Below are 26187 nucleotides of genomic sequence, written 5' to 3'. Positions count from 1 at the left end.
GAAAGTAAATATGACTTTTTTTTTGTCGTGAGCATGTTTTATACAACCTTTCTTTATTTCTTTCTTGTTGTTCAAATTTCTTGGTCCTCAACAATTAAAGTCAGTCCTGTAAGCTCTAACCAATAATGTCTCAGACAAATACAACTTATAAGATGCAACGAGAATGCTCAAGCTGAAACGTTTCGCCTGCTTTTATATTCACGAATCATTTTATGCTGATAGACCAAGTTAAGAGTTTTAGTACAGGTGTCACATACATCACACATTGTCAAAAATCCATGAAAATGAAGTCAATGTGAGATAAACCAATTTAAGTCAGAAAGACATGTATAGCTGACAATCATTATACACACGTAATATAGTTTTTCTATTGCTTATCTCATACAAGAAACAGCCAAAACAATGAAAATTACATATTGACAAATGAACCATGAAAAAATAAAGTCAAGGTGACTCGTCAGATGACCCCTGCTAGACAAGACATTTTTGCGCCTGTCCCAAGTCAGGAGCCTCTGGCCTTTGTTAGTCTTGTATTATTTAAATTTTAGTTTCTTGTGTACAATTTGGAAATTAGTATGGCGTTCATTATCACTGAACTAGTATATATTTGTTTAGGGGCCAGCTGAAGGACGCCTCCGGGTGCGGGAATTTCTCGCTACATTGAAGACCTGTGGGTGACCTTCTGCTGTTGTGTTTTTTTATTTTGGTCGGGTTGTTGTCTCTTTGACACATTCCCCATTTCCATTCTCAATTTTATTTAAATCATAAAATCATTTCATACACTATATCTAGTTTTATCTACTAGTATTGCTAAAAGAAATAGACAAAAAAACTAAATTTAACATTGACTAATGACCTGTGCAAATTAGGCAAACAATAGTTCACAAGACACATAGAAAACTAATGAGTAAGCAACACGAATCCCACCATGGGTTTGATCTCGGGTGCTCCTGAAGGGTATGCTGATCCTGTTCCACATATAAATATAGCACCCATCCTGTTGCTCATGTTATTACAAACCCGGTAAATAGTCCAATTCGGTAGTTCACTAATAGGTAAGTGGGAAATTAACATAATAAAAATAGACATTTGTTTTCAAGCAGTTGCTTGACAATGAAAAAGAGGTCAAGGTCAACAGACATAATACAGACTTTCGTTATACATGTGTAAGCCACAAGGTATGAAGCCTCCAGTTAAAGTCAATTACCATATAAAATATCAAGCTCAATACAAATAGCTAACGCCGTAGGATTGTTATCTGTATCTTTCGCATGTCACAGGCACGACAATAAAGCAAGAAGACAAGCAAAGTCATGTACATCGATGACTTGCATCCTGGATTTTAGTTGTATTTGTTGATCAACTTTGAAACAAATTACTCAGGGAAAAGGGTCTTACTTGCAAAAGACAGAACAAAAGATTTTTTTTCTAATCCATTTATCAACTTAATATTCTAAAAATAATTTATTCAAATGCCTGTACCAAGGTAGGAACCTTCTCATTGCTTGTCTCATGTCAAAAAAACATAAAAAAATCTTTGTTGATTTAGTTTTCATTCACAATGCAGAGCATGCTACATGTATCAAGTGTCGATGGTATGTTACCCTTTTGATTTTTGTTTGATGTTTTTTATCGATTGATTGCTGTCTGATACGAATGCGGTTTTTTTTGGGGGGGGGGGGGACAGGGACCCATTCCTCTATATGGAGCTACATGAATGGTGAAAGCATAAACTTTCTACATGTCCCACAACATGGAAAGGACTATTTCAATATTTTGTACTTAAATGTTTCATTTAAAACTAAATTTTCTCTTTTGAGACATTATCTGTAATGTTCATACATTAATTTTAATTTAAATTGTATATTATCATGAACGAGTTTCTGGTTTGGAAAATATACACTCATGGCAAGTTATAACAGGTTCTTTCGGTCTCTTTAAAAATACACCACTGTATGTCTCTTACAGTTTTGTTTAAATGTTCTTCCCTGCACATAATTACTTATTTGTATGTTATATTCTTGTAGGATGTTTATTCAATGATAAAATCCTGTTTAATAAACCGTATTAGACTCTTGGAATTCTTCATTCTGTTGCTGAAATCTAAAAAAAAAATTCAGGGTACAATTTTCTTACATAATCATCAAATACTACAGTAACCTTACCAATCAGGGTTATTATTAAGGAATTTAAAGATGAGTCCATATATTTAGCATTTCTGACATGTGCAATGGTGAGATTAAGGATTGTGATTTATAATTTATCATTGCCGTCTCCATGATAAACTAGAACAAGATAAAAAAATTAATAATAACATTAACGGTACCAATTTTTCTGCACCAGATGCGCATTTCGACAACACTTGTCTCTTCAGTGATGCTTGTGGCCAAAATATTTAAAATCCAAAGCGTATATAAAAAAATGAAGAGCTATAATAAGTTAACTCTAAAAATTAGATCTATGAATATTGTTTAGTTATTGCTATAACATTGTTTTAATTATCCATAGTTCATTGATGGAGTATGATGATACATGCACATATATTATTTTTTAAATTCTATATTTTACTGATAAATATACTCACTACTATAGTCAACATCACACTTTTACACTAACAGCAGCAACTACAGGTGAGACACAGAGTTCTGTGGATCCATTTAGAAAATGTTCAATCTATGTATCCCTATGAAGATTTCTTGTTCCCTAGTTTGGTAAAATAATTAAGCTCATTAGTATGCAGAGGAAAACAGTTTTTACAATTTTAGATAAGTGAACGGACAATGATAACGGATAAAAATTTATGAATATAGCAAAGTGGGCTAAAACAAATATGACAACCAATTCTTTTAAATGGATTTTTTTAAACTTTACTATAGGCTGATAAGACTTGAAAGAAATTATTTTGCCCAACATGCCCAGAGCACGAGGAAAATTAACTCTCTTCAACTTAAAATGCAGGAACTAAATTGTGTACAAATTAAAATAAACAGCTGCGCCATGAGCGCATGATACTCCTGTCGTCTTGTGTGATAGTTTAATGCAATAATCATAAATAATTTTTGAGAAAGTTTTAAGCAATAACCATATATTGTTTTTGAGATACAGAGGGACAAATGAACCCCAAAAAAAACTAAATATCACTACAATAAAATTTTGAATCAAAACCAAAAAGAATACAGATCTTAAGATTAATGTTACAAAAAAGTATGTAAAGTTTTAAGCAATAATCATAAATTGATTTTGAGTTACGGCGTGACATGCATGTAAAAATACCCTTCCCTTTTTGACAAAATACTAAATAACTGAAAAATGAAATTTTAAATCATCACCAAAGAGTATACAGATCTTAAGATCAATATAAAAAAGAAGTGTGTAAAGTTTTAAGCAATAATCATAAATTGATTTTGAGATACGGCGTGACATGTAAAAATACCCTCCCCCTTTTTTTTTTATACAAAATACTAAATAACTGAAAAACGAAATTTTAAATCATCACCAAAAAATATACAGATCTTAAGATTAATATAACAAAAAAGTGTGTAAAGTTTTAAGCAATAATCATAAATCGTTTTTGAGATACGGCGCGACATGTAAAAATCCCCTCCCCCTTTTTACAAAATACTCAATAACTCAAAAATGAAATTTTGAATCATCACCAAAAAGTATACAGATCTTAAAATTAATATAACTAAGAAGTGTGAAAAGTTTTAAGCAATAATCAAAAATCGTTTTTGATATACAGTGCGACATGTGAAAAAAAAACACACTCCTATTTTAGTTACAAAATGCCGTAACTCAAAAAGTTTTAATCTTATTTTGACTAAAAAGTATACAGATCATTTGACTATCATAAGAAACAACTACAATAAGTTTCGTGAAATTTGGATAAGTCGTTCTCGAGTTACGGCGGGACATGTTTTCGCCGGACAGACGGACTGACGGACGGACACCGGACATTTGTATAACATAATACGTCCCGTCAAAATTTTGACGGGCGTATAAAAAAGTAAAAATGAAGCTTTGCTGTAGTAAAATATAAACTTGCGTAGCAACAGATCAAAATGATTATATTTATTCGTCAACTCACCCCCCCCCCCAAAAAAAAATAAAACTCCATCAAATTATTGTCCCCTTAAAACAAGATAACCCTTACCATGGCAACCATAAAAGAACCATTGTAGTACAGTTACAGATTGCATTACAATATACCCGGAGACAAATTATTAAGTGACACAGTTTTGATGGCAACATCCAGTGGCGGATCCAGTAATTTTCATAAGTGGGGGCCCGCTGACTGCCTAAGAGGGGCCTCGCTCCATTCAAGCTTCGGTGATTCCCTTTATAAGCAAGCAGGTTTTTTTCCCAAAAAGGGGGTCTGGACACCCCCCCCCCCCCCTTAATCCGCCTCTGAAATCATTTCGGCAATTCGCAAGAGATTCACTTTTTATCGAGTATCGAGTTGCAAGTTAAGAAAGTCGAGTTGCGAGTATCGAGTTGTGAGTAACGAAAGTCGAGTTGCGAGTTACAAAAGTCGAGTTGCGAGTTACAAAAGTCTTGTTGCGAGTTTTAAAAGTTGAGTTGCGAGTTATAATAATAATAATAATAAAAACTCATTAGGATTAAGCCAAATTTCAATAAGGCTCTCTACATACAATATCAACTACATAAAAGAATAATTTACTAATATACAAATGTAAACAATAGATCTAAATAAACAAACTATAATTACAACAACCAGGTGCTCTGCAGGGCACATCTTTATACCACCGCAGTGGTCCAACCCTGAACGGTTGGAGCAAATTTGATCACAATATTCAAGCTTGATACTGTCTGAATTTGGATTGTGATCGAATTTTTGTCATAATAAAGGTTTTTGTCACAAAATAAATGTGGCCAGAGATCTAACAAATCTACTGTACAATACTGTGCAATTGAAGGCTTCTTCTTTAAATTTTTCAAAAATTCGAATTTCAAAATTTTTTGAAACAAGAGGCTCTCAAGAGCCTGAATCGCTCACCTGAATTTTTTTGGTTTAATGTCTCATCAATGATTATTTTGGCTTTTCAATTTATTTAAATGTTCTTTGAATCGTCCTATTTTCTTCAAAAGCATAAAAAAATCATTTTCTCCTATGTTCTATTTTAGCCATAGGAGCTATGTTTCTTGACATACAAGGAAATGAAATATAAAATTTATACTAGATACTCTGAAACTCTGAAACTCATTTAGCCTAAGTTTGGCTGAAATTGATACAGCAGTTTCAAAGGAGAAGATTTTTTAAAGTAAGTCAACATGATGAACAAATTGTGAAAAAAGTCTTTAAAGGGCAATAACTCCTTAAGAGGTTAATTGACAATTTTGGTCAAATTGACTTATTTGCAGATCTTACTTTGCTTAACATTTTTGCTATTAACAGTTTAATTGTATTTTTGCTATTAACAGTTTAATTGTATCTATAATAATATTCAAGATAATGACCAAAAACTGCAAAATTTCCTTTAAATTACCAATTAAGTGGCAGCAACCCAACAATGGGTTGTTTGATTCATCTGATAATTTCAGGGCTGATAGATATTGACCTAATGAACATTTTTACTCCATGTCAGATTCGCTCTAAATGCTTTCGTTTTTGAGATATAAGCCAAAAACTGCATTTGACCCCTATGTTCTATTTTAAGTAACGGCGGCCATGTTTTTTGACGGATCAAAAATCGAAGCACACACTTTGTGCAGGATAATCTAAGGAACAATCATGCTAAATTTCATCCAAATCCATTCAATAGTTTCAGAGGAGAAGATTTTTTAAAGTTAGCAAATATGATGAACAAATTGTGAAAAATTGTCATTAAAGGACAATAACCCCTTAAGGGGTCAATTGACAATTTTGGTCACATAAACTTATTTGTAGATCTTACTTTGCTGATCATTTTTGCTGTTTACAGTTTATCTTTATCTATAATAATATTCATTACAAGATAATGACCAAAAACTGCAAAATTTCCTTAAAATTACCAATTAAGTGGCAGCAACCCAACAATGGGTTGTTTGATTCATCTGAAAATTTCAGGGCTGATAGATATTGACCTAATGAACATTTTTACTCCATGTCAGATTCGCTCTAAATGCTTTCGTTTTTGAGATATAAGCCAAAAACTGCATTTGACCCCTATGTTCTATTTTAAGTAACGGCGGCCATGTTTTTTGACGGATCAAAAATCGAAGCACACAATTTGTGCAGGATAATCTAAGAAACAATCATGCTAAGTTTCATCTAAATCCATTCAGTAGTTTCAGAGGAGAAGATTTTTTAAAGTTAGCAAATATGATGAACAAATTGTGAAAAATTGTCATTAAAGGACAATAACCCCTTAAGGGGTCAATTGACAATTTTGGTCATTTAACTTATTTGTAGATCTTACTTTGCTGATCATTTTTGCTGTTTACAGTTTATCTTTATCTATAATAATATTCAAGATAATGACCAAAAACTGCAAAATTTCCTTAAAATTACCAATTAAGTGGCAGCAACCCAACAATGGTTTGTTTGATTCGTCTGAAAATTTCAGGGCTGATAGATCTTGATCCAATGAACATTTTTACTGCATGTCAGATTTGCTCTAAATGCTTTTGTTTTTGAGATATAAGCCAAAAACTGCATTTGACCCCTATGTTCTATTTTAAGTAACGGCGGCCATGTTTTTTGACGGATCAAAAATCGAAGCGCACACTTTGTGCAGGATATACTAAGGAACAATCATGCTAAGTTTCATTCAAATCCATTCTCTAGTTTCAGAGAAGAAGATTTTGAAAAATTGTTAACGACGACAGACGACGACGACGACGACGACGGACGCCTTTTAGGCCAGGTGAGCTAAAAAAGGAGTCCCTCAAAAAATTACCCCCCCCCCCTAAAAAACCCTTATTGAAACCCCCTTTTTAAGCAATAACAATCATTTCCCTTGTAGTATGGAACCTTGTTTTACAATTTCAGAGAGATTCATTCACCTAAACAATTTTTGTTTGGAAACAAGAAACATGCTTCTTTTTTGCCTTTTTTTTTGCCCCACTAATTCCTACATATTTGGGCAATTATTCCAAAACTTAATCCTAGCCTCCCCTTTGTTATGTGAAACATTGTGGTACAATTTCAGAGAGGTCAATACAATTACACACAATTTACTGTCTTGAAACTAGAAAAATGCTTGCTTTTGGTCCCTTTTTGGCCCCTTCTTCCTAAACTTTTGACCCATAACACCCCGTGAACGAATCCAAACCTTCTACTTGTGGTTTTAAACATTGTGGTACAATTTCAGAGCAAATGAAATACTTATACACAAGTTAGTATCCTTAAACTAGAAAAATCCTTGTTTTGGGCTTCTTATTCCAAAACGGTTGGACAACCATCCCCAAAATCGATCCTAACCTTATTTTTGTGGTATTGACCCTTCAGAAAAAAAATCATTAAGATCTATTTTTTAAACTAAAGAAACTGTCCGGAAACCAATTGGGCTTCGGACGACGCAGACGACAACTACATCATACCATTATACGATCCAAAAAAATGTTTGAGGTCGTATAAAAACACCTATAGTATAATACATTGTGGCTTAACTCATACTTTTGACACTTAAAAAAATATAATGACTTGTAAGAGTATTTGAAAGTAGATATACTTTTTTATTTTTTTATTTCACTGGATAATGAATTCCACGCTTTTGGGCCACTAAAAGAACCAGATGCTCCGCAGGGCGCAGCTTTATACGAAAACAAAAGCTCCCCAAATCAATCACAACCTTCCTTTTGTCGTCATAAACCTTGTGTGAAAATTTCATAGATCTTATACTAAAGATATTGTGCAAACACTTAGAAAAATGCTTGTTTTGGACCGTTTTTGGCCCCTAATTCCTAACCTGTTGGGACCAAAACTCTCAAAATCAATCCCAACCTTCTTTTTGTGGTCATAAACCTTATGTTAAAATTTAAGAGAATTCTGTTTACTGAAAGTTCTTGTGCGAAAACCAAGTAAAATGCTATTTTGGGCCCTTTTTGTCCCTAATTCCTAAACTGTTGGGACCAGAACTCCCAAAATCAATCCAAACCTTCCGTTTATGGTCATAAACCTTGTGTTTAAATTTCACAGGTTTCTATTTACTTATAATTAAGCTAAAGTGCGAAAACACCAAATGTTTTCGGACGACGACGACGACGCCAACGTCAAACCAATATACGACCGAGACCACAGTTGTCTGTTGACGAGCTCTTTTGTGGCCGGTAACAGAGTAGAGAGTAAAATCACAAAAATACTGAACTTAAGGTCGTGATAACGTCGCTGTGAGATCGTAGCGCAATCTCTCCGAATAGAAACACGCTTTCGCTACGCTCTCGCAACGATTGTACAGAGACATTTGCGATCTTACTACGATCTTAGTGCGCTTTCACTACGCTTCAACCACGACCTAATTTCGCCACGACCGCACCACGATTGTTTTGAACATGTTCAAAGTTGGCCACGCTCTTCACGATCTTGAAGATCTCACCTCAACCGTGGTACGACCTTACTGCGACCTACACGATCATTAAAATTTGCATTTTTTCCACAGATCGTAGTGCGATCGTGGCTTAGTGGGACTGGGGTACCCCAGTCCCACTAGGCCACGATCGCACTACGATCTGCGAAAAAAATGCAAATTTTGATGATCGTAGTACGATCGTGTAGATCGCAGTAAAGTCGTTGCACGGTCGTGGTGAGATCTTCAAGATCGTGATGAGCGTGACCAACTTTGAACATGTTCAAAACAATCGTGGTGCGGTCGTGATGAAAACAGGTCATAGTAGAAGCGTAGTGAGAGCGCACTAAGGTCGTGGAAAGATCGCAAAGGTCGCTGTGCCATCGTAGCGAGAGCGTAGCAAAAGTGTGGTTCTATTCGGAGAGACTGCGCTACGATCTCACAGCGACGTTATTACGACCTAACTACGACCATCACGTTCTCAACGCGACCCAACTACGCTTCCACTACGACCATACCACGTTTACACCACGCTGTTCAAAATCACAGCACGATTCTAGCACGCACTTGCCGTCCTCATCACGCTCTTCGTACGACCTCACTACGTTCATACTACGACTTTCACTCTTATTGTCATTTTCGCATAAAAAATATGAAATCTCCCAAGGTTTTTGTTTGTCTGTTTGTAATAAGGATTCCTTGTCCATTTTCCCAACCATGCTTCTCGTTTTTATATAGATTAGACCGTTGGGTTTCCTGTTTGCATGGTTTCACACTAGTAATTTTGGGGCCCTTTATTGTTTGCTGTTCGATGTGAGCCAATGTTCCGTGTTGAAGGCCTTACCTTGACCTAGAATGGTTTACTTTTATAAATTGTTACTTGGATGGAGAGTTGTCTCATTGACTTATACCACATCTTCCTTTATCTACTAATATTGACACATGTGTGTCATCTCAGCTATCGTTCACTAGATGTCGTCGTTTGAGCTTGATGAACCAGCAATAGGTTGTAATTTATGTTGCATTGGTCGGTCCGTCATTTCTGCTGGATCAGGATTCGTTACTATCAGACCTCCCTTTGCCTCTACATCAACCCCTACTTCCACGCCCACGTGTTCTAGTAGATTTTGGTGGCATGACTGTATTGTTTCAGAGAAATCTACGAATTAATCAGAAATAGAAAGAATGGAACTTTATTGATATGGAACACGATGTTTACGTTTTTGCTGAGAACGTAGTAAGATCGAAGTATGAACGTAGTATAATCGTGGTAAGAACGTGCTAACAGCGCAGTAGAAACGTGGTAAGATCGTGTTGCAATCGGATAACGCGTGGTATGGTCGTAGTGAGAACGTTATGAGCGTAGAAAGATCTTGGTAAGCGTAGTGAGGTTGCAGAATAAGCGCGGTTAGAACGTCTTATAATCGTAGCGCGATCGTCGTAGAAGCGTAATGAGGACGTAGAAGCATCTTGCAAGCAATGGAAATTTACATTTGTATGCCGCTCATACTGCGACCTCACCACGATCTGAATTTATTTCAGATCGCGGTGAGCGTGGTGCGATCGTGGTCTAGTGGGACTGGGGCTTAAGATCCTATCAAGGAACCCTTTTAAGGTGACTTTATCTGAGACAAAAACAAAATGTATACAATAGATATAAAAAAAGAAGATGTGGTATGATTGCCAAATAGACAACTCTCCACAAGAGACCAAAATGACAAAAATTACCAACAATAGGTCACCGCACGGCCGTCAACAATGAGCAAAATCCATACCGCATAGTCAGCTATAAAACTTAAAAGGCCCCGAAATAACAATGTAAAACGAGAAAACTAACGGCTTATTCATGTACAAAAAATTAACGAAAAACAAATTGAACACATAAACAAACAACCACTGAATAAGTATACAAGACAACAAGAAAAGGACAGTACAAAATATGTTAAGAATCTATAGCTAATCTACAATAAAAATGAAAATAATCCTCGTACAAAATAAATATTTATATATATAAAAAAAAGGTGACTAGATGCTCTGCAAGGGTAATTAGCATATTTCGAATTTTACTTATTACGCTTTTCACCAGCAATTTAAAAAAAATAATTAATACATATTTGAACAATAAAACAATGAATTTTTCATCATAGGATCGGGATATTGTAACTTGATAAAGGAATGTAAAATGGTAGTAGCTAACCACGGATCCAAGAAAAGACACGTATTATATATGCCAATAAACACGATATTAAAATAAGAAGATGTGGTATAATTTCTAATGAGATTTTTGTTTACTACAAGCTATAACTACTGGAAGAAAAAGCTCAAGTAACATTAACTTTTATCAAGGATTGGAGAGGCCTTGTTATCTGAAAGACAGAGAAAACAACATGATTTTTTTATATCGGGAACTTTTCAACATTCCCAACTATAGAATCCGACAAATTAACGAAAAAGTTTGTTTTTTAGTGAGAACAACATTTTATCAAACCATATTTATATCTTCAATATAAAAATAAGGAGATGTGATAGGATTTTCAAAGTTAAAAATATAAATGGATTTAAGCAATATAGTCGGCAATAACAGGTTCCGACATGAAAAATAAGAATTAATACACAAACTGACGGCCTAATTCATAATAAAACAATTTACGAAAAACATATATGACATACACGAAAAAACGGGCACAGGACGTTTGCGCTTTTTTACTTGTAAAACGATAGGACATTTGCGCAAAAGAGGGACGAAAGATACCAAAGGGACAGTCAAACTCCTAAATCTAAATCAAACTGACAACGTCATGGTTAAAAATGAAAAAGACAAACAGAAAAACAATAGTACACATGACACAACATAGAAAACTAAAGAATAAACAACACGAACCCCACCAAAAACTAGGGGTGATCTCAGGCGCTCTGGAAGGGTAAGCAGATCCTGCTCCACATGCGGCACCCGTCGTGTTGCTTATGTGATTACAAATTCGGTACAAAGTCGTAATTCGGTAGGTCAAATTCATGAAAGGGAAGGGGATTGTAGTTACGACGTAAGGAACATATCCGATATCATTTGTGAAACGGTTATTCCATAACGGTCAACCAACCGAAATTTACGAAGGGATGATTTCAACTTCACCTTTTGGAAATCTTGGTTCAATAGCTTCCTTGTGAGCAGTAACCATCTATCAAGAAAATCATGATAGGAAATGCAAGCACAGGAATATCATATCAATTGGGAGATATATACCCCGTATGCAGGTGCTGCTGGAATGTTGCTATGTGTCCCAAGCCCGGATAAAAGAGGAGGAAAGTCATAGATATATATATATAAAAAAAGCGCAAATGTTCATTTTTAAAAAGCGAAAATGTCCTATGTTTTGAAGCGCAAGTGTCCACAAAAAAAAGCGCAAATGTCCTATGAAAAAGCGCAAACGTCCAGTGCCGGAAAACACGACAAACACTGAACTACGGGCTTTTGACTTAAAACAGGTACATACAGAATTTGGCGGGGGTTAAAAATGTCTGAGTGCGCTCATTTCTAAAAAAAAACCAACCTATCACAACACAAGACCAAACTATAAAAAAAACAGATGCTCCGCAGGGCGTAGCTTTATACGACCGCAGAGGTTGAACCCTGAACGGTTGGGGCAAGTATGGACACAACATTCAAGCTGGATTCAGCTCTAAATTTGGATTGTGATTAAATAGTTGACACAGCATAGGTTTCTGACACAGAATGAATGTGTTCTAATGAACTTAAATTTTTTTGTTTTCTCTTAGAGCAATTCACTATGCTGTTGAATATTAATCCTCTCAAAAAAATGTTTGAAGAAATTTTCTTTTTATTTATGAAATTTCAAATGAGAAAAATTGAACCCAATTTTTTAATCACATCCCCCTTTCCCTTATTCCAAAACTAATCTCAATTAAAATATTCTAATGGAGTTTGCAACAATAACTACTCATTTAAATACATCATAAAATATTAAGATGTAAAAAAAACTGCTTTTTATCACTGAATGGTAAAGATCATTTAAATTTATCAGTTGGTAGTAAAAAGTGAATATACATTGTATATTGTATATAACAAAGATTTAAGTTGATTCTGGACAAAGAAAGATAACTCCAATTAAAAAAAATTCTTGCAATAAGATATTTCTTGCTTACTATTCTGGACAAAGAAAGATAACTCTAATAAAAAAAAATTGCTATTTCACAATATTGTGAAATTAGATATTTCTTGCCATTGCACAATACTGTGCAATTGAAAAGACTTGCTATTGCACAATACTTAATATATTATTTTAGATCCTGATTTGGACCAACTTGAAAACTGGGCCCATAATCAAAAATCTAAGTACATGTTTAGATTCAGCATATCAAAGAGGCCCAAGAATTTAATTTTTGTTAAAATCAAACTTAGTTTAATTATGGACCCTTTGGACCTTAATGTAGGCCAATTTGAAAACGGGACCAAAAATGAAGAATCTACATACACAGTTAGATTTGGCATATCAACGAACCCCATTTATTCAATTTTTGATGAAATCAAATAAAGTTTAATTTTGGACCCAGATTTGGACCAACTTGAAAACTGGGCCAATAATCAAGAATCTAAGTACATTTTTAGATTCAACATATCAAAGAACCCAACCGATTCAATTTTTGTCAAAATCAAACTAAGTTTAATTTTGGACCCTTTGGACCTTAATGTAGACCAATTTGAAAACATGACTAAAAGTTAAGAATCTACATACACAGTTAGATTCGGCATATCAAAGAACCCCAATTATTCAATTTTGATGAAATCAAACAAAGTTTAATTTTGGACCCTTTGGGCCCCTTTTTCCTAAACTGTTGGGATCAAAACTCCCAAAATCAATACCAACCTTTCTTTTATGGTCATAAACCTTGTGTTTAAATTTCATAGATTTCTATTTACTTATACTAACGTTATGGTTCGAAAACCAAGAAAAATGCTTATTTGGGTCCCTTTTTGGCCCCTAATTCCTAAACTGTTGGGACCTAAACTCCCAAAATCAATACCAACCTTCCTTTTGTGGTCATAAACATTGTGTTTAAATTTCATTGATTTCTATTTACTTAAACCAAAGTTATTGTGCGAAAACCAAGAATAATGCTTATTTGGGCCCTTTTTTGGCCCCTAATTCCTAAACTGTTGAAACCAAAACTCCCAAAATTAATCCCAACCTTTCTTTTTTTGGTCATAAACCTTGTGTCAAAATTTCATAGATTTCTATTAACTTAAACTAAAGTTATAGTGCGAAAACCAAGAAAATGCTTATTTGGGCCCTTTTTGGACCCTAATTCCTAAAATATTGGGACCAAAACTCCCAAAATCAATACCAGCCTTCCTTTTATGGTCATATACCTTGTGTTAAAATTTCATAGATTTCTATTCACTTTTACTAAAGTTAGAGTGCGAAAACTAAAAGTATTCGGACGCCGCCGCCGCCGCCGACGACGACGACGCAGACGACGACGACGACGCAGACGACGACGACGACGCAGACGACGACGCCAACGTGATAGCAATATACGACGAAATTTTTTTCAAAATTTGCGGTCGTATAAAAATCAGTTGAATGATCGGATCATCATTTAATACTATCAATAACGATATCAGATCAGGTGCGGGATCCAAACCACGGAACACCCTGAAATTCCACAAAATAAAAAAAAATCGAAAAACTTGAATGGGGTTTCAATCACCAACACTCCCTCTCCCCTCAACTTTTTAGTGTGTAATTTAGGTATAAAAAATTGATAAAAATTCAAAAAATTACTAACTGATATTAAATTGTAACAGAAAAAGGAGAGAAAATCATTCCAGACATGTGTTGCAGCATTGGATTACAGTAGTTTTAATAAATATTTATATGACAGAAGTATCATGGAAAACATAAACTAATTTTAAATCATGAATGTGGCAGGAGAGATAGTACACGGTTTATGTTCTTCTCATAGATATTGTTCAGAAAGGCTCAGAGTGATTGTACAGTAAACTTGCAAGCGATTGTACAGTCAATAAAAATATCCGACATGGAGAAAATGAATATATTTATGTGGAAATTCAGGTACAATGTAGCAAACATTGAGTTTTCGATGTTTTTTTTAGACATTTTTTGATGTTTTTTTTATACATTTTTGATCGCTGTTGTGAGACAAATTTGATCGTTTCACATGGAGCTCCATCATTCTAAGGAAAACGTTTGGATGCACATAGCTTTCTTATTATTTTATTGGTTCTTTATAAGAATATTTTAGCTACCAAAACTTAAAGCAGAAACGTTACATAGCTATATATAGTAACATAAGAGTTCATCAAATTTTCATCAAGCAACTTGTTTTTTTGCAAATGTCGGGGCCCCTTTTGACAGTCTCCCGAATGACCAAATTATTAGAAAACCGTACAGTTCCGTTTCCACACTATGGTACTTGTCTCTTCGAATAGAATCACGCTTTCACTACTCTCTCGCTATAATGATACAGCGACCTTAGCGATCTTACCACGACCTTAGTGCGAACTCACTAATACCTGATTCCACCACGATTGCTTTGAACATGTTCAAAGTTGTATATGCTCATCACGAACTTGAAGACCTCACCACGACCGTGATACGACCTTACTGTGATCTTCAAGATTTCACTACGATCGTCAACATTTGCATTTTTTCACAGATCGTAGTGTGACCGCGGAATTAAACTTTATTAGTTCAATAGAGCTACATGAGCTTAACAAAAAAATATTACTACCCTTAGCCCCATATGTTTACCATTTTCTGGTAACAGGACTCAATTTGGCAAAAAAAGAGGGAAAGTGTAGAGTTTATAAATTAGCCAAATTATATTTAATAAAAAGAAATAATATAGATATTCAGACATTTAAAACTTTTTTCAGTTTAAAAAAAACAAATAAAAATAGTGTTCAAAAGTAAACTTTCGTTAAAAAAATATGGATTATTTGAAGAAAAAAACCCCAACAAATTGCACACATTTAAAGCACATTTTATATATAAAACAGAATTTACAAATAATATAACATAAAACAGATTATGTTTATCTGTTTATCTTTTAATACAAAAAAGTTATGTATTCCTGTCGACAGGAAAAATATGTCCACAAATCCGAATTTTGAGCGTCCGTCGTCGTTAACTTATAAACAAATTTTCTCCTCTGAAACTACTGGGCCAAATTTAACCAAACTTAGCCACAACCATGATTGGAGTATCTAGTTTAAAAATTGTGTCCGGTGACCCGCCAAACTAACCAAACTAACCAAGATGGCCTCCATGGCTAAAAATAGAACATATGGGTTAAATGTATATTTTGGCTTATCATTCTGAAACCAAAGCATTTAGAGCAAATCTGATGAGGGGTAAAATTGTTAACTAGGTCAAGATCTATCTGTCCTGAAATTTTCAGATGAATCGGACAATGGGTTGTTGGGTTACTGTCTCTGAATTGGTAATTTTAAGGATATTTTGTCCGTTTTCTGTTACTATCTTGAAAATTATTATAGATAGAGACCAACTGTAAACAGCCATTATGTTCACCAAAGTAAGGTCTACAAACAAATCAACATGATTGAAATGGTAAGTTGATCCCTTAAGGAGTTGTTGCACTTAATAGTCATTTTTTAACCAATTTTTCGTAATTTTTTTACCAAAATCTTCTCCTCTGAAACTACTGGACCAAATTCAACCAAACTGAGCCAAAATCATTATTTAAGTATATTTTTATATATCTGCTCTAACATTTTCATATGAATTGTACAACTGGTTGGTTGGTTGCTGTCCCCCAATTGGTAATTTTTAAAAACATTTAGCCGTTTTTGGTTATTATCTTGAATGCAATCATATATAGAGATAAACTGCAAATAGCATTAATGTTCAGCAAATTAAAATCTACATATAAGTCAACATGATCGAAATGGTCAATTGACCCCTTTAGGAGTTATTGCCCTTTATAGTCAATTTTTTAACAATTTTCATTAATTTGGTAAATTTGGGTAAGTTTTTACAAAATGTGTTCCTCTGTAACTAAAGGGCCAAGTTCATTACAGATAGAGAAAATTGTAAGTAGCAAGAATGATGAGTAAAGTATGATCTACGAACAGATCACAATCACCAAAAAAACAATTTTGTCATGAATCCATCGTTTTCCTTTGTTTAATACACTCATAAACCAAGGTTCGCAACACAGGCTCTTAAGAGCCTCTAGTTATCCTTCATTGAAATTTGATGTCGTCCCTTAGGCCGTTAGTTTATTTCGTCTTAATTGTTTCACATTTTTTTTGACGTGGCCTGTTATAACTGATATACAGTATGGGTATTTGTCATTTTTTGTCAAAGGCCGCACGGTTGGTTATAATTGATAATACTACTTCATTGATCTCCAGTTGATATTTGCCAAATTGACAGTCATACCACATCTCCTTACTTGTTATGATATTGTATACATTTTTCGTACATGACTTTAAATTTCGCGTCCTGTCTAAACTATATATGAAATATTAGTCGCTTGACGTTAAAAGCAAACAACTAACAATCAATCAATTTAAACTCGTGTTTAATAAGTAGAAAATCAATTATTTTTTGGGGTTAAAAGGGGGAGGTGGCAGGAGGTCTTTGAATATGAATATGGTGGCCTGGTAAGAGCTGGAATCAATAGGCATGCTTAGCGACAAGTTAAGACAAGTTAAAATAATAAAAAAAATCCGCAAAAAATCGTGCTGCCCCATTCCCATCCTTAGAATAACAAAAGGTCGTACCCTGACTGTTATTGTCCGTGTGTTTTATTATTTATCCAGCTAGTTATCCATATAGTGTCCTTCTAAGGAGGCAACTGTTTAATATTCGGGGGGGGGGGGGGGGGGGGTTGGGGCAAAAATAAATGGTTTGTTCTGTGGTAGTTTCAAAATACATAACCTGACTTACAATGCATTGAAAATAAACTCTGCAGGTCTATTCGAACGTATAAGATGGCAACAGTTTCTTCATAATATTCATTTTTTCCCAAAAAAAGGCGTGAAACACTTCCGAAAAGTTCATATACATGTAATAAGATTTTTAATATTATTTAAAATATACTTGAAATGTCTGAAAAAGGGTTTCATTTAACTTGAGCTATATTGTGTCAGATACACATACCTCACTTTTATTACAGGGCAGTAACTACATTGAGGCAAATTTAATGCTTACGTTATAATTTTATATATACTCAAAATTGGAATAAAAAAGAAGTATCAATTTAGATATTTCTCATCAGACTCGTTATTTTTCCTTAAATCTTTTATTTATTTATTTATTTCAAAGTCTAATTTTCTGACAACCAATGTATTCGCTGATACTGTTTTTCTCTTTAGCCCTTTCGAGCCTATTTTGCTGCAATATACTTGATACATAATTTTCTAAGGTTGTTATTTTACAATTTTTTATGCCTCAATTATGGGCATTATGTTTTCTGGTCTGTGCGTGCACTCTCCATCTGTCTGTCCCACTTCAGGTAAACGTTTGTGGTCGAGGTAGTTTTTAATGAAGTTGAAGTCCAATCAACTTGAAACTTAGTAAACATGTACCTTTTGTCTGTCTGAGTTGTCATTATAGATGGTCCTAGCTGTCTTTTTTAGACGGTCCGAGTTGTCCCAGGACGGACATGTTCTGCAACCAACTAAAATGCCCAAAGTTTGAACACGTTATTTGATTTCGTGATCACCATACTAACCAAATGAAATATGAACTACTTTGATATATTTCGTAACTTTTTACCTTAAAAAATCCTGGTCCTAAGTAGATTTGGAAGTTGTCGTCAGCAAAAGATTAAAACACCGTTCATTGCGGGCTTCCGTTGTCGTTGATTTCTATATTTTATGCAATGTCAATTTCATCATGCAATACTTTCTCCGCAATCAGGGGTTCATTAAGGGATACAAACAGTTTGATATTTATGCTAATAATATATGACAGTTACGATTTAAATATCAATTTTAATTTAGGTTACAGTAGGAAAAAAACAATATTAGATCAATGTCATAAAGATATAAACTTTTTAGTATTCTGAATAAAACTGGAGAAAGGAAGGGCGCAGTAAAATCTTGCCCTATCCCAGTTTCGCAGTCTCATACATATTTTTTGTATGAGGCTAAGAAACTGGGGAAGGGCGAGGTTCTACCGAGCCCTTCCCCAGTTTTGCGCCAAGCACAAAAAAAGTTTATATTTTTCTGACATTGACCTAATATTGCTTTTATACTGCAACATAAATTAATAAATTGATAGCTATTCAAATCGTAACACAAACGAAAGACTTATTTTTATCCCTTCATGGAACCCTGATTGTGGAGAAAGTGTGCCATGATGAAATTGACATCGTACACAATAGAGCTTTGTTACAATATTTTATATAAAATAAACACAACTAGTTGCAGTATAAAAACATTTTATATTTTTCTGACATTGGCCTTATATTGTATGTGTAGAAGTACTTAAAGATGACAAAAAGTTTAAGTTCTGAAAATGATTTAAATTTTCAGTACTGAAAAATGACTGAAATTTTCAGTACTGAAAAATGGCTGAAATTTTCAGTACTGAAAATGGCTGAAATTTTCAGTACTGAAAAATGGCTGAAATTTTCAGTACTGAAAAATGGCTGAAATTTTCAGTACTGATAAATGACTGAAATTTTCAGTACTGTAAACAACTTTTTCTCAACATTACTGAAAATGAATTAAAAATGAATGTACTGAATAGTGATGTTTCCTAAAAGTACTGTTTATATAGCGGCATTTAATGTACTGATTAGTAATGTTTCCTAAAAGTACTGTTTATATAGCGGCATTTAATGTACTGATTGGTAATGTTTCCTAAAAGTACTGTTTATATAGCGGCATTTAATGTACTGATTAGTAATGTTTCCTAAAAGTACTGTTTTTATAGCGGCATTTAATGTACATGTAAACGCTAGTCAAATTGTTGGTAGTGTACTATATTTTCTTATTTTAAATCTACTAATGTATCAGTTAAATAGTGAAAGATGACACTATCAAAATTCTTGAACATAAAAATGACAGATTTTGATTGGTTTACACGATTGACCTATAATACTTTCTCTCAGGGTTTTATACTCTTACCTTTAAAAGAGACGGTTGATCATTTGTTCGCCATATTAAATATTGATGTTTGCTTTGCATATACCGTCATATATAGTTTACTATTTTTTTTTAAATTTAAAGACAATGATAAAAGAACATTCAGTTTAATAGATAAAATAACTCATGCTGATATAATAGATTGTTAAAACTCATGATAACATTGATAACCATGGCTCTGTCTAAACTAACAATGTTTTTCGGAACAAAAATCTTGTCTTTCGTCCTCACAGCTATGTTTCATTATTATAATTAACACAGAATTTTGGCGAAATGCTGATTTTGTGCAGTTTACATCCACATTTTATATCATCAGCAGGCGAATAACAAGAAACATAAATAGCTAATCAGTACTGGTTTTGATAATTTTGGATACAAATTTCATAAATATCACAAAATGTATACAGGGCTAGTAATACTGGATACACAAAGAGACGCGTGAATAGATGCCACAGAATTTAACCTGTAACTCTGCTTTACAGCTTGGAAAAACAAATCTAAAGACGTCTGTAAGTTAATTAGAGACTTACGTATTTAGATTTGTTCGGGTTTAGGAAAATGAATGAAATAATTCCTTTATTTGATAGATGACCAATGAAAATGCACCCATGATTAACTGGTCATGTCAATTTTTCCCGTTGTGTATGTTTGGGGGAATATTTCCTCTTCCATTAATTACAATTTTCTTGGTCTTTTGCACTGTGCGATTACATTGTTTTTCTCTCAAATATTCGCACATTTTGAACTTATATAATTAATCTGGATCAGATAGTTGAGCAGAATGAGTAACAAAAAATCCTGTTACTTCAAATCGAATGAGAGATTATTATTTGGCAATGACTAAATCAAAGAAATAACATGTTGACGTTCGTGACTGAAAGTAATTAAGTGTACTTAGAATAAGACGGTATTATGGTAAGATTTTAAGAGAAGGAAAAGGGCGAGAAAAAAATGGTTCTGGTTACACTCTTAAAATATTCTTAGCGCACTCTTTGTGCTATCGTAAACTATGACTTACGAGAACGTTTAGAGATGTTTCTTGTTACCGGCTCCAGTTTGCTAAGTTGTTAAATAATCAAGGCACTGAGGAGAATGAGAGTTGTCATCAAGACATTTTTACCCTGCTGTCAGTTTTTGAACTTAAACATGCTGAAGGTCATTTAATGTTGGCATTTAATTGCGAAATAGAGAGCATTCCATTGCCGAGATGAAAGTTAAAGTTTTTTTTTTTTAATAAAATTCATCCGATCGGTCTTTAGCTTTGACCGGCGCCTCTGTAATGATTGATTATATAATATTTTAAGGTTTTAAATCTTCATAAAATATTATCAAGTATTGTCTAGTAACCAATTAAGAGTATATTTACAACAAATAAGTCTCTCATTGTAATAGAGGCCGGTCATTTAAAAACGTATCAATCGTATCATATACGTTGACGTATACGCATCTGCATTATATACCAAAAAATATTATGTGATTCCGAGCTGATGAATATTATACGGTATGCGTATTTTTTTTAATCTTATTAAATCCATTTCAAAACAAACCTACAATCCTCTTCAAAAGGAGAGATTGTTGGGCAGTGAAACGAGTTTCGTACAAAATCATTTAATAAATCATGTAAAAATATTGCAAGATCTAACCAGAATAAACACAAACAAGAGGCTCTAAAGACCTTTGTCGCTCACCTTGGTCTCTATATAGGCATATTAAACAAGGGGCACATGACAAAATTGTGTGTTGGTGTTGGTGATGTGTTTGTAGATCTTACTTTACTGGACATTGTTGCTGCTTACAATTATCTCTAACTATAATTAATTTGGCCCAGAAGTGACAGTTGAAAATAATTACAAAAATTACAAAATTTTTTAAAATTTTTAAAAAATTTACTATTAAGGGCAATAACTCCTTAAGTGTAATACCAGCAAATCATGGTACGCCACATCCGGTTGCATACGAAAGTAGGCCTTAAAAAATATTCCCTTGAATTTGACAGTTGTAGAAAATTAACCCTGCATTTCAATGCACTTAAATTTTTCTGAGTCGTAAATATATATGTTGGATGTCTGAATGCATCATTCTTTTTTTATTTGATGGTCTTATAAAATATTTTGGAACGTTAAGGTTACATAGTTACCAGATCAAATAACCAGTAAATGACAGTGTAAAAATTGGGTTGTTTACTTCCGGTGATGATTATTTTCGTATATGCAATGAAATGTAGTGTGAAATTTTCACTGTGTCACTGGAAAGGATTAAACTTTACACATGAAAAGTATTTCTTTGGTTGAAATAAAGGTAAATACTGTACAATTTTTTTAAAAGTGCCAATTTAACAAAGACTAATAGGGAAAAATCAATGGTGGTATTACACCTTAAGGGGTCTATTGACCATTTTAGTCATGTTGACTTATGTGTATTTCTTTTTTTTGCATGCTTTTATAGAAGAGCTGTACTATATAATGCAAAGAAGCGTTTAAGTCTTTCGCCAAAAAATAATATCAATTTATTTTTGTCCTATGTAAACTTCCGTAACATTTCCTTCCATTCATGATTATTAAATTGAACTGTAAAATATTTCTTGGTACCTTCTTAATTCCTTTATAAGTCTTTTGTAAACATAATTATGACAATAACTGTTGTGAGCACAAGATTCACCTTTAAAGTTCATCAAACATTAAAATGTGAACTTAAGTTTTGAGACATTTTTAATCGACACGATTGGGATTTTTGTATATGATAACATGGTTTATCTATTAGTTTAAAATGCGGCTTTGAACTAGCTTTTAGTACCTGCGAGCATTCGTTGTTCAATAATGTGTGTCTTTGTGTTATTATTTTATGTGATAAATTGTTGTGTTAGTACACCACTGTAACAATGAAGGAGGAAATGAGGAGGGTTGGTTGGGTGGAAGTGGGGAGGGGTATGCGGAGCGCTAACAAACATGTCTATGCGGCTTGGGCTTTGATCATTGTTGAAGTATCAATGTAAGGGGCATTTAATATCTTAATAAAACTATTCTTATTTTAGACACTATATATTGTTATCTGATATTGGACGAAAGATGTTGCTCTTTTATGTAATTATGTAATACGAGTTACGATCATTTGAAAACACATATTAAACAGCCAAATGGATGCACAAGAGCTAAAATAGGAGTCATAGATCCTATTGACAACAATTATCTGCCCAATTTTATTGATTTTGTAACATTTGTTTCAAATATGACCAACTTCTTATCCAAAATCACCAGCACCGTATCAGGACCCACCAGCACAATGACAGGACCCACCAGCACAGTATCAGGACATGAATAAATTGAGAAAATGCTAAATTTTTATAAATTGCAATGTTTTTTCACAAAATAGTTTTGTCGTGTGGATTGCGGTATAGAAAGCGGACTCTATGAGCACTTTTGTTTTATTTTTTCAGTTCGAGATTTTCTGAAAATGAGCATTTTTTTATTACGATTACTGAAACAGTTTAGAGGGTCAACTTTTTAATGGTTTACATATGAACCCATAAGAAACAAAATTGGAAAATCTCAACTGTTTTCTTCCATTTTTTTTGAGTGAAAACGTCAAAAATCATAATTTTCGTCTTTGTTTACATTTTTTCATTGATCAGCAGCACCCGTCAGGACCGAATCACCAGCACAGAACGTTCTCTCGCAGGACAACCATACCCACCGTGATGTATTAATCTCTTTATCATATACTTCCGACAATTGTTTTATGTACAGCAAATAAACAAATGAAATAACTTAAACAGCCAAAAAACTTTATAAAGATGATCCATAATTGGCAATGGCCTTTGTTACTTCCTGTAGATCCATATTAGAAAGTACTAAACTTTTACTATTTTGAAAATCATTCAATGTAAGCATGTTTACATCTGTTTTTAAATAACAGCTGGTTCTGTACAAACAAATTTAGCACTGGATCCAATATCCATTATCGCTATTTGTCCGCCATTACTGAACATTATAATCCTGGTACTTTTGATAACTATATAACAAAAGTTCCCGTAAAATTTGACGTCATAATAAAAAATGTATGACGCTACAATGGCAAAGTAAACAAACGATACCAGAAATACACGAGAAGCACTGTTATGGTTTTTTTTGCACGAGAGGCCATGGATATTGGTTATCAGCCCGGGTGTGAAATTATGGCTTGTATACTTCCGTTCATTACACATATCCAAAAGCTATCATAGTAATGCTCAGTATATATGATAAATATCTATAAATAACAATAACTAAGATCATAACTCTGTATTTGGCAACATGGATGATATCTTTGAACAAATTGAAAATAAAAAACAACAAATAGCACATAATTATGTAATAAACAAATAAATATTCACAGGACACTCATGAGGCACAGTAACACAATGCCTGCATCATTAACCTGAAGCTGGTCCGGACCAAAATTGTATTTTTTCTAATTGGTAACTTTATAGTAATTATTTGTGTTGATGCTCATCTATGTAATTTACAGCAAAAACAGCAAAAACAGTAAACATCAATATTTCAAGAGCAACGACTCAGAGAAGAGTTAAAAATGTTCAAAGTTAATGCTATCGATCTTACATAAGCTCTTGTAATTTTCACAATTGCAGCCAATAACTGCTAAATATTTGGGGCATGACATCGGTATTTCAGGGGCAATAACATCAAAAACAAATTTTCAATTTTTGTCCGATTTCTAGGGTGAATACACCTTGAATCATGCTATTAACTTAAGGCTTCAATATTACAGATTTTTTTTGACAGAAAACTCTTTCGCAAATTAAATGTTTGAAGACTTCATCAAATGAATAATTTTTATATCTATATATAACAAGAACTAAGATCATAACTCAGTATTTGACAACATGGCGGATATCTTTTGACAAATTGATAAATAAAAAAACAAAAAACAAATAACACATAATTATGTAATAAACTAACAAATATTCACAGCACACACAAGAGGCACAGTAACACTTTGCCTGTATCATTAACCTGAAGCTTGTACGAAACAATCGTAATTATTCTTATTTGTAACTTTATAGTAATTATTTTTGTTGATGCTCATCAATGCAATTATGCAATCAACAGTCAAAACAGTAAAAATCAATATTTGAGGAGCAACGACTCAAAAAAGAGTTTAGAAACTTTCAAAGTTAATGCTATCGATCTTGACATGCTAATCATTTTTGTAATTTACATATTAATCTCTTACAATTTTTGCAATTTTAGCCAATAACTGCTAGAAATTGAGGACAGGAGATCGGAATTCAGGGGCATGCTGATAATTTTTGCAGTTTAAAATCTTTTAAGCTAGCTCCTATAGTTTGTGAAATCGGCTAGAAAATGCTCAAATATTTTATATTTGCATTTCCATTGCAATATCTCCATAATAGGCTAGCACACTTTTCAAAAATGTTTATGGTAGACAAAACTTGTTATGTTGATCATTTTAACCCTGCAATAGTTTTACTTGGTTTTAAAACTCTCAAACAAACCTTAAGTTTGACCCCCTTCGTTCTAGTTTTAGACTGGTACTTTGGTTTATGCAGCTAAACGAAAATGACAAACTTTATAGTATATATTCTACAGATGAAGCAGACAACCTTTTTTTCAATATAATGAACAGTCCAGCAGAAGACTTTTAAACTGAATTTTCTTAACATCCGACGGACACAAAGCTCAAATTGGCCTTTGGTCAAGATGAGCTTTAAAAGAAATTTCATTGAAAAATAAAATATGATAACAATAAAAATGTATTTATCGGTTGACACATATGTTTTAGACCATTAACTTTTATTTTACATTCTTCTTTGTTTACAGTATAACAATTCTAATTAAAAATTGGCATTCCTGTCAGATGAGTTCCAGCACAACAACTTTATTATTTTTATATAAAAGGTCAGAAAGGTCATGATTATCACATATTTCAAGTATTATAATGTGAAATAAATTCTAAAATCACTTTATAAAAATGAGATATGTATAAAGAATATTTCATAGTGACTTGACATTGACCTTAGCATTCATCAGTAAATGTCTATTAAGTCAATAATAACAGAATTAGAAATAAATCTCACACAATATCAGGTAAAAACATTTCAAACTAATTATGGCTTTTGTTATTTGTCAAACTTAATTACACAGATTTTTTTTTTAATAAGCAAGTACTTCATATCAATTTGTTATAATGACATTGTGAATCAACATGCATGTTATATATATATGTGTACAAAATATAGTATGACACAAAAATATACACCCTGCAAATATGTCACCTTGTACTTTCGATGTATTTAATGTTAGTCATATTATGTGTTCATTTCGATTGAAATTGAAAAAAAAAGATAACCAGACATTTCGGGTAATGCATTCTTCAGTTAATTGGGTTTGAACTGTTGAATGAATTGAACAAATTCTACAAATTAACCTGTTTAGTTAATTATTTTCGCAAAATTTTAGAACAGTGCACATGGTAAAGTATATAATATCGAGGTTTTACTAC

At 33.3% G+C, this 26187-nt stretch overlaps 1 long non-coding RNA gene across 1 annotated transcript; it reads right to left on the bottom strand.

The window, feature by feature from the left end:
- Positions 1 to 1867: 1867 nt before the first annotated feature.
- On the bottom strand, positions 1868 to 18431 carry LOC134686070 (uncharacterized). Its single transcript, XR_010101526.1, has 3 exons — positions 18293 to 18431; positions 2585 to 2703; positions 1868 to 2103 (listed from the first exon to the last, which is right to left on the bottom strand). It is a non-coding gene; the product is annotated as an uncharacterized LOC134686070 (long non-coding RNA).
- Positions 18432 to 26187: the final 7756 nt, after the last annotated feature.

The sequence above is a fragment of the Mytilus trossulus genome, chromosome 10 (assembly GCF_036588685.1).
Source record: "Mytilus trossulus isolate FHL-02 chromosome 10, PNRI_Mtr1.1.1.hap1, whole genome shotgun sequence".
In the NCBI taxonomy this organism is placed as follows: domain Eukaryota; kingdom Metazoa; phylum Mollusca; class Bivalvia; order Mytilida; family Mytilidae; genus Mytilus; species Mytilus trossulus.
The sequence above is the reverse complement of the archived record's forward strand: the minus strand, read 5'-3'. Positions and strand labels throughout refer to the sequence as shown.